The sequence below is a fragment of the Populus nigra genome, chromosome 6, assembly GCF_951802175.1.
Source record: "Populus nigra chromosome 6, ddPopNigr1.1, whole genome shotgun sequence".
In the NCBI taxonomy this organism is placed as follows: Eukaryota; Viridiplantae; Streptophyta; class Magnoliopsida; order Malpighiales; family Salicaceae; genus Populus; species Populus nigra.
In genome coordinates this window covers 13,533,987-13,544,118 of record NC_084857.1, presented here as the reverse complement: position 1 = coordinate 13,544,118, position 10,132 = coordinate 13,533,987, and positions in this window count along the sequence as shown.

Here is a 10,132-nt window from a genome sequence, read left to right as displayed (position 1 = left end):
ATGATGAGCTTAAGAGGCGTGTCACATCTGCCCCTATCATCCAACCACCAAATTGGGATGAGCCTTTTGAGATAATGTGTGATGCAAGTGACTATGCGGTAGGGGCTGTCCTTGGGCAAAGAATTGGGAAGAATTTGCATGTTATCGCCTATGCTTCCCGCATGTTGGACGGTGCACAATGCAATTACCATACAACTGAGAAGGAACTTTTTGCAGTGGTGTTTGCTCTTGAAAAATTTAGGTCATATCTACTTGGTACAAAAGTCATTGTTTTTACTGATCATGCAGCTTTAAGGTATCTTTTGAAGAAAAAGGAGTCCAAACCAAGATTGATTAGGTGGATCTTGCTTTTACAAGAATTTGATCTTGAGATCAAAGACAAAAAAGGTGCCGAAAATCATGTGGCTGATCACTTGAGCCGACTAAGGACTGAGGATATACAAACCGAAACAATAAGAGAGACATTCCCCGATGAGCAGTTGTATGTGTTACATTCCTCTACAAGACCATGGTATGCTGATTTGGTGAACTATTTAGTCACCAAAGAATTCCCTCCAGGTTTGTCTACATCCCAAAAAGACAAGTTACGAGCTGATGCTAAATATTATTTTTGGGATACTCCTTATCTGTGGAAATTTTATGTGGATCAAGTAGTTAGGAGATGTGTACCACAAGATGAATTTCATTCCATTCTTACCTTTTGTCATTCTCATTCTTGTGGTGGGCATTTTGGAGCAAAAAGAACGGCCTACAAGGTACTTGAAAGTGGTTTTTATTGGCCTTCTATTTTTAAGGATGCATATCATTTTTGCAAATCATGTGAAAAATGCCAAAAAACAGGTAATATCACTCACAAAAATCAAATGCCTTTAACAAATATTCTTGTGAGTGAAATTTTTGATGTTTGGGGTATTGATTTTATGGGTCCATTTCCTTCTTCTTTTGGCAATCTTTATATCCTTCTTGTTGTTGATTATGTGTCCAAATGGATTGAGGCGAAAGCCACACGAACTAACGATGCTAAGGTTGTTTTAGATTTTGTCAGGACTCACATAGTTGACAGGTTTGGAATTCCTAAAGCTATCATTAGTGATCGTGGCACTCATTTTTGCAATCGTTCAATGGAAGCATTGTTACGCAAATATCATGTGACTCATCGAACTTCCACAGCATACCATCCTCAAACGAATGGCCAAGCTGAAATTTCAAATCGAGAAATCAAGTCCATTTTGGAGAAGACAGTGCAACCTAACCGGCGAGATTGGAGTCTACGACTTGGTGATGCACTTTGGGCTTATCGGACTGCTTACAAATCACCTATAGGAATGTCACCTTATAGGATGATTTATGGAAAAGCATGTCATCTACCAGTGGAGCTTGAACACAAAGCTTTTTGGGCCATTAAAAAATGTAACATGGATTATGATGCTGCTGGGATTGCAAGAAAGTTGCAATTGCAAGAGTTGGAAGAGATTCGAAATGATGCTTACGAGAATGCAAGGATTTATAAAGAAAAGACTAAGAGTCTCCATGACTGAATGATTACAAGAAAAGAGTTTAATGTTGGAGACAAAGTCCTTCTTTATCATTCGCGTTTGAAACTTTTTCCTGGAAAGTTACGCTCTCGTTGGATTGGACCATTTGTTGTTTCTAATGTTTTTTCTTATGGTGCAGTTGAAATTACAAGTTTAGAAACCAACAAAGTACTCAAGGTCAATGGGCATCGCTTGAAACCTTTCTATGAAGGTTGGACGACAGAACTCACCGCTTCTGCGGAGTTAGCTGAACCAATCTATGAAGAATAAGCATGCAACATGTCGAGCCAATGACATAAAACAAAAGCGCTTACTGGGAGGCAACCCAGCACAAAAAAAAAACAGATTTGCTTTCTTTTTCCCTTGTCTTTTATTTTTCGCATTTTACTTTATTTTTGTCATTCTCCAATATTCCTTTTCTTTTATTTTAACATTGAGGACAATGTTATGTTTTAAGTGTGGGGGTATTGGGAGAATGTTGGTTTTCTAATTTTGGTTTTCTTTGTTATTTTTCAAAATAAAAAAAAAAATTATGTTTGATCTTTTGAACTCCCATTGGTTTTTGAGAATATGAGTATTATGTATGAGAATTAGTTGAGATAGATGAAGATATAAATCGAATGAAGGAGTGTGCATGCAAGTTTTAAGGTTTAATTGGTTTAGGGATTGACTTTGAGAATATGCCATGTTGACTTTATAGTGTTATACCAATGCAAGCTTTTGAGCCTTCAACATTATATTCTTTGATTGTGCCTTCTTTCAATGATATGTATCTTTAGAACTTGCTTCATATCTTGTTGAGATTACATTCATATTACATACATACATGAAGATGATAAAGGCATTAGGAATTTTAACCATTTGAGCCAAAAAAGCCAACCTAAAGCATATTATCCTTAGTAAACCCTTTTTGAGCTTGTTTATCTTTTCTTTGCTTTATCCATGTATAAGCCTTAACTTTATATATGTTTTCCTTTTCCCTTGGCCAAGGATTAGTAGAGCATATACTAGTGATATTTCATGGAATTATGGTTGGAAATTATGTGAAAAGAAAGAAGAAGTGATGTTTGATGAAAAGATGGGCAAAGTTGCCAAAGGTAAAAAAAAAAAAACAAAAAAAAAAAAAGAAAAAGAAAAAATTGTTCCTTTATGTTCTTAAGATTTTATATTGAAAAAGCTTGAAATCAAAAGAAGTTAAGCATTGGTGATTAAAGATGGAAAATTTATGTGCTTCGATGGAATATCTTGTTTGAAATATCATTTTTCAGAATGCTCTACTTTCTTTGGTTTGAACCTTTTTCTTTTACCTCACCTTTACCTTAGCCCCATTACAACCAGAAAATAAGACCTTTTGATTCATGCATTGTTTGTAATATGTTATTAATGGAGATGAGATTGAAGAGCAAGCTTATAGTAGAACATATTCATTGATTGAATTTGAGATATTTAAACACATAAGCCCTAAACACGTGAGTGTTGGAGTGTATATCAATGAGAGGACCTATCACTTTGGCATGGCATAGATTTCATTTAAATACCGACGATTAATTAAGTTTTGAAGTTTGCATGTAAATAAATTCATGAAAATTTATACTCTTTATCCTTCTTAATTGTGTTCTTGTTTATAATGCATATATTCTTGGATATTGATGGGAGATTAGAAGATTAGTCATAGTGATTTCATTTAATTTAACTTCAATTTGGTTTTACCTATCCTTTCTCGAGGACGAGCAAGAGGTAAGTGTGGGGGTATTTGATGCAACCATATTATTCAATAGTTTCACCCACATTTAACTAGTGTTTTGCCTATGTTTTATATATAAAATGCCTTGATATTCTTTGTTTTATGTTTTGAAGGCACTTTTGGATGAAAGATGCAAAAAGGAGTAAATTGGAGATAATTGGCAGATTTGACCTTCAGTCGATGTTTTGTGCAGAGCGTGAGCTCTAGAGGTTGAAATGAAGTGATTCCAGTGGAATTAAAAAGGTAACATCCATACCTTTCTGGACATCTAAGGCAAGAAAATAAAATAAGGAAGAGCATGGAAATCGCAGCCTTCAAAGTCAAATCTCGCAATCTGCCAGTGTTGACCTTCGGCCATTCCAACTTGAATATCTGGAGCTACAGAAGTCCAATTGATGCAAACTCAATTTTGTTGGATTCATGACTCAAAGTTATATAAACGCTCAAAATTGCAGCAAAAAAAAATGTCATATGAGGGAGATATGATTTTTCAAAGATGACATCTGAATTCTGCCAGCAAACAGGTTTCGTGAAGAAACGAGTCCAAATGACATTCCGAAGCATTTAAACCGATATCCAAGTTTTTATTTCAGCAATTTAGCTCCTCTAAATCAAAGCTTGAAGATTTCATGCAAGGCTATTTCTCCTTTTTAGGAAAATAGTTATTGAAGTACTTAAATGTAAACAGTCTACTTAATGGAGGACTATTTTGTAAAATAGAGACCTAGGGTTTCCTAGGATATAAAAAGAATGAGAGAAGAGAAGGGGAGCAGCCAGCCAAGGAGAGAAAAACGCCCCCTTCCTCTAAGAAACCCTAAATTATGCATTCTTCCTTCTTTTTGATTAGTTGTTCAACAAACATGCAAGGCTAAACACTTTTTCTTTGTTGAAAGGACACGGAAACCTTCGGATTTCAAGAACTGTGAGATTTATTTTACCTTTTCTTTTCAGTTTATATGATGAATATGTTTGTTCTCCTATACTTATTTTTCCTATGATTGTTTATTTTAATTGCTAGAGCGGACTCTAAGTTATTATTGTAGACAATCTATTGTTAAGTTTTGATATCAAAACCGGAGGTGTGGTATATGAACTTGTGAAGCAACTGAGTTTAATAATTGTGGCGGATCTACGTTATTAATCTTAGGGAGAACATTCAATCAAATCAAACATAGACTGCGGACAGTTATGTTTTCTTGATTAATCAACTTATCTAGTTCTTAAGGCTGCCATTGAATTAAATTACTAGTGCGGACACTGTGGTTGTTTGATGGTTAGGGCTAGTTATACGGCGGATCCGTTAACTAACCAATGTTAAGAAGAGATAAATATTCAGAATATAAATTGATGTATCGTTTCCATGATCAGTTCTGATTTCTGTAGGTGGATGTGTGCTTGTGACCAAGGTTTGTTCTCTTGATAATTTTCTGATTTTATTAAATTTAGTTTGATAGTTTTCTGTTTTCTTTTGCTTTAGCCTAGATAACGTCCAACCCCCCCCCCAAATTGCATATCATCTAGCATAAAAATCTGACTTGAATCTTCCTCGTGGGATCGACCCCTTGCTTGCTCTATACTATCTTGTGTGTTGTGTTTGAAGCTAGGGTAATTAATTTGTGCGACCGCGACATCGCAACACATACATAGTTGATGCGAATTCAGAGAGTAAAAACCCTTGAACCCTCACATAAGAAAAAAAATCCAAGAAAGCTAAAATCAAGTTGAAAAGAACCCAACTAGTGGTTATCTAAACCAAAGAATCATAGTTATTGGATGAAAAAACTTAACCCAATGATTATAATGAATCACTAACTGAAGGTATAAGGATGAAACCCCAACCCATTGAATATTGTAATAAACTAAAATATATAGGTATATGGATAAAACCCCAATCCGTTGATTATAACGAACTAAAAACTATAGGTGTAAGGATGGATGTCATAAAGATAGTTGATCTTTGATAAGTTTTTTAAAAAGTTCCATGAGGAACCAAGAGTATGAGTAAACTCTTTCCCACACAATAATATTCTGACTAATCAATGCATCTCAAATTATTAAAAAAAAAAACTAAATATAAGTTAAATAACCATATTTATACTAAGGTAAAATGAGAAATGCTAAAAAAAATAACAAAAGAGTTCTAAATGAAATAGAAAAAAGAATTCTAAATTAATTGAGAAACTAATGCAATTCTTGTATAGTAGCTTTTGATCTTCATCGTAAGGCCTTATCAATATTTTATTGCTATTATATTTCAACTCCATATAAAACAAGGATTTTAGAATCATCAAGAAAATTTAAAGCCCAATCCACATATAAGCAGGAAAATAAGTTGAATCCATAAGTCTTATAGAAAATAAAACTCAAATATCTTGAAATAATCACTAAATATTTCTTTAACATTCTTAGCTCTTGACCTGGCACATGTAATTAATCATGTTGTATTGCTTGATGGTTTCAACAACAATGCTTCAATTCATCCAAATTGATAACAAAAAAAGTAAATGAAATCTAAAAAGTTGCTTTCCGTAAAAAGATGACAACAAAAGCTTTCATCAAAATCTTAACCATTTCATAATTATCACTCATAAATCATCACAATAAGTAGCTCCCTAGTTTTCAATATTCATAATTAATGAGTCAATATTCATAATTATCACTCATAAATTATCACTTATGGTTTATAGGGTGTTTTGGGTCAAAACAGGTTGCAAAACAGGTTTTTGGGTCAAATGAGCATAAACCCTGATTTTCCGACAACTATAGTGGCTAGAATCTGGGCAAAATAGGTGGACATGATTGTCACACCCAAGAGCATGAATTGGGTTTGGCAGTCATGCCAGATCCAAGGTGCTTGGTGCAAGCAATCATAAAAGACCTAAGCGTTTTGGGTCAGGCAAGGATTGAGTCTAACAGCCATACCCTTGGGTCTGACATGGTTGCCTACCTAAACACCTTGGGTCAGGCATGGATTGGGTGTGGCAGGCAAGCCAGACCCAATCCATGGGTCTGATATGGTTGCCATCATAGTTATCAGACACAGCTTGGCCCTGCAGGTCAATTAGGACCCAGGTGACCTAGGGCCTTTAGGTAGGTATATTTCATTTAAAATTCAGGCCTGCAATTGGCCTAGATAAAACCGGTCATCTTGTCAGGTTAACCCGAAACTCGGGTGACCCAGCAAAACCCGGTAGAGACATGTTTTTTTTTAATATATTTTTTCTCTTAGCCAAAGACCCTTTTTTTCATATTTTTCAGTTGGTTATAACTCATTTTAAAGTTCACTATATAAATACTAGAAGAATGTTTTTATTTTTTCAATGTGATATTTGAAGCCCTGTAGTATATATACTCTATGTTCACAAGAAAAAGTTATGTTTTTTCAATGTGGGATAAAAAACCTTTTTGGTTTATGTCGCACCCAACATCGCGACGGCCTTAAACATAATCTCGATAATTGGAAAAAGAACAGATATATGACATCTGGTTCTTTTAGGGGAAAATGTCTTGTTTAAGGAGTCGCTACCTAGTATTATGATCACTAGAAACCCTAACTGGTCACGAGATATATTATGGTACGGGACTGGTTGAGGTTAGGGAAGGTATTAGCACCCCTAGCGCACCCTACCTGAGGTAAGCTGCATTGCTGTTTTAATCTTAAATTGCTAAATTTTTTTTGTTGATTTGTGTGTAAAAACGTATGATATTATTGACTCTAATTTCAATGAATAAACCTACGAAATAAATTTAAATCCATGCATGTGTATTTATTTTTTAAAAAAACAATGCTAGTTTAATCATAATATTCCTGACTCTGGCATACATGAATATTTGATCTCGAATATTTCCAACCCTGGCGTCGATAAATATTCCACCATAAATAATTTCAATTAAAAATTTCACCACGAATAATTCCAACTCTGGTGTTGGTAAATATTCCAACACAAATAATTCCAATTAAAAATTCCAACACGAATAACTCCAACTCTGGCGTAGGTAAATATTCCACCAAAAATAATTTCAATTAAAAATTCCACCACGAATAAACCCAACTCTGGCGTTGGTAAATATTCCAACACAAATAATTCCATTTGAAAATTCCACCACGAATAATTCCAACTCTGGTGTTGGTAAATATTCCAACACAAATAATTCCAATTGAAAATTCCACCACGAATAATTCCAACTCTAGTGTTGGTAAATATTCCAACACAAATAATTCCAATTAAAAATTCCACCATGAATAATTTCAACTCTGGTGTTGGTAAAAATTCGTAGCCTGAAAAATATATTTTTTTATTCCTGATCCTAATATCAGTGAATAATAAAAAAAACAAAAATATTTTTTTAAAGAACATGCAAAATTTTTATTTCTACACCAGTACATTGATAAAAAAAAATTTCTAAGACATGGTTTCCCTATTTTGTTTTTAGGGTCGGGCCCAGTTCAACTTAAAAGGAGCTGGGTCAGCCCGGCCACTGGCCCAAGCCAGTGGCCCGACTGAGTTAATTAAAGTGCACGCGTGAAACAACTTCACGCGTGCATCAACTGTGCGAAGGTAATTAAATTACCTTCGCGCAGTTTTCACAATTGCACAATTTCAAACAAGAATGAAAAGAAGATGAGAACGACCTCCCTGCTTCTGGAGATTGCGAGGAGGCTTGCGGCACAGTGATTTTGCTCTCGTCTGTGTATGACTTTCCCTTTTCTGTTTTCCTTTTGTTTTGGTGATGATGAAGGTCACAGCTTGTTTTTGGGTTCTTCCTTGTTCTGCTTCTGGAGATTGTGAGGAGGCTTGCAGCACGGTGATTTTGCTCTCGTCTATGTATGACCTTCCCCTTTCTGTTTTCCTTTTGTTTCGGTGATGATGAAGGTCACGACTTGCTGCTTGGGTTCTTCCTTTTTCTGGTTTGTAGGGGGCGATTAAGAAGACGGTGATATTAGTGTTGGTTTTCTAGGTTTACTGCTTGTATTGGTCTCTGTTTTATGGGTTTCTTTCCTCTGTCTCCCTCGGTGTTTTTTTTCCTTTGTCTCTCTCGATGTTTTTTTCCCTCTCCTTCGCGAGGTTGCCTTTGCTCAGCCTTTATAGAGCCAGGGCAGCCTCGGTGGTGGTAACGGCTGGCCTCCTAAATGCTCCGTAACCGACGCCTGCAATGAAGAAAACATTCGCGTTAGCTGCCAACAGACGAAACGTCTCTGCCTTTAATGGCAGAGCCATTGCAGAGTATAGAGACGGTGAACAGTCGTTGCAAAACGACCCCGTTTCCTGGTTCTAAAGGCTGCAAACTTGGTCCTTGCAATTCTTATAATTTTGCAATCAAACCCCTGGTTAAAATATAATTGGATCCTTGCATTGTCGCGCCATTTTCAAGCTGGTCCTTGAATTTTAATTTTTGGAATTTGGACCCCAATTAAACCCTGAACTTTGATATTTCTTCAATTAAGTCCCTGATTGGATTAATTAAATTAATTTCAAGCTTAATTAAGTCTCAAAACTTATCAATTGTTCAATTAAACCCTTGATTGGATTAATTAAATTAATTTCAAGCTCAATTAAGTCTCAAAACTTATCAATTCTCCAATTAAAACCTTGATTGGATTAATTAAATTAATTTCAAGCTCAATCAAGTCTCAAAACTTATCAATTCTCCAATTAAACCCTTGACTTGGTTAATTAAACAAGTAAAAAATTTAATTAAATCTTTAAACTTCCAATCATGTTGCCCTTCACCAAAATTTTAATTTATTCTTCATTTATTTCATCATCATTTTTTATCCTTTTCAATAAATAAAATAATAATAATAATAATTAAAATAAAAATGGTCAAAATTAGGTTATGACAGTTTAAATACTTCAACTTAAAATAATATGACAGTATCTTGCAAATGTGGGATAAAAAACCTTTTAAAATAATCTTTTAAACTTAATTGTTTACAATATGTACATGCTATATTCACATAGACTGTTTCTTAATTTTTTTCATATGACCTCAAATATTGTTTTAAAATTTTTCCATGTTGACCCGAGTCAACCTGTGTATCCCGGGTCTCAGCTCCTGGGCCGGGTCAACCCCTATGTCAAGTTTGATAACTATGGGTGCAATAAAAATATAACTTTAAAGAATACAATTAAAAAAAATAAAGTGATGTGACCGGTTAAAAAAATAAAAACTGAAAAAATGTACAGAACCTCATTTTTTTTTAGTTCAGGGAGCCTCTTGTAAATAATATTGATTTTTTTGTTATGTGTTTAATTTTCAGAGTAGTTTTTTTGGTTCATCTATGCTTTTATTTTTATTTTTTATATAGATAAACTGTGTTTTTTAAAATAAAATTTTTTTATTTTTAGATGATATTTTTAATATGTGTAGTTTTACATGTTATTTTTTTAAAAAAATTTATTCTTCAATTAAATTAATGTTTTATTTTTCAAGATTTAATATATTGATCTACATTTATCTCTTGGTTTTCTAAGTTTTGTTTTTAGATGTCATTAATGATTTTTTATTGATTTATTAGCGCACGTAATTCTTAGTTTATTTGATTACTTGTGTGCATCAACTTTTCAATTTGTTATATTTTTTGAACTATTAAAATACATTGAAAAAACTTGCATAAATAATTTTTTATAAAAAATAAAAATATTTAACTTGCAGCGAAACACGGGACACATAGCTAGCAAGTTCTATAAAATGAGTTAGCAAAGTAGAAAAAAAACTTGTAATAGATTTGTACACATTGCCATTTTACCATAAGTTACATTAGCTCTCAAAACTTTTATGTTGAAACTTATAATACTAAGAACTAACAAAACATACTAGCAGAAATATAGTAAGCTTGCAACAAAATAAG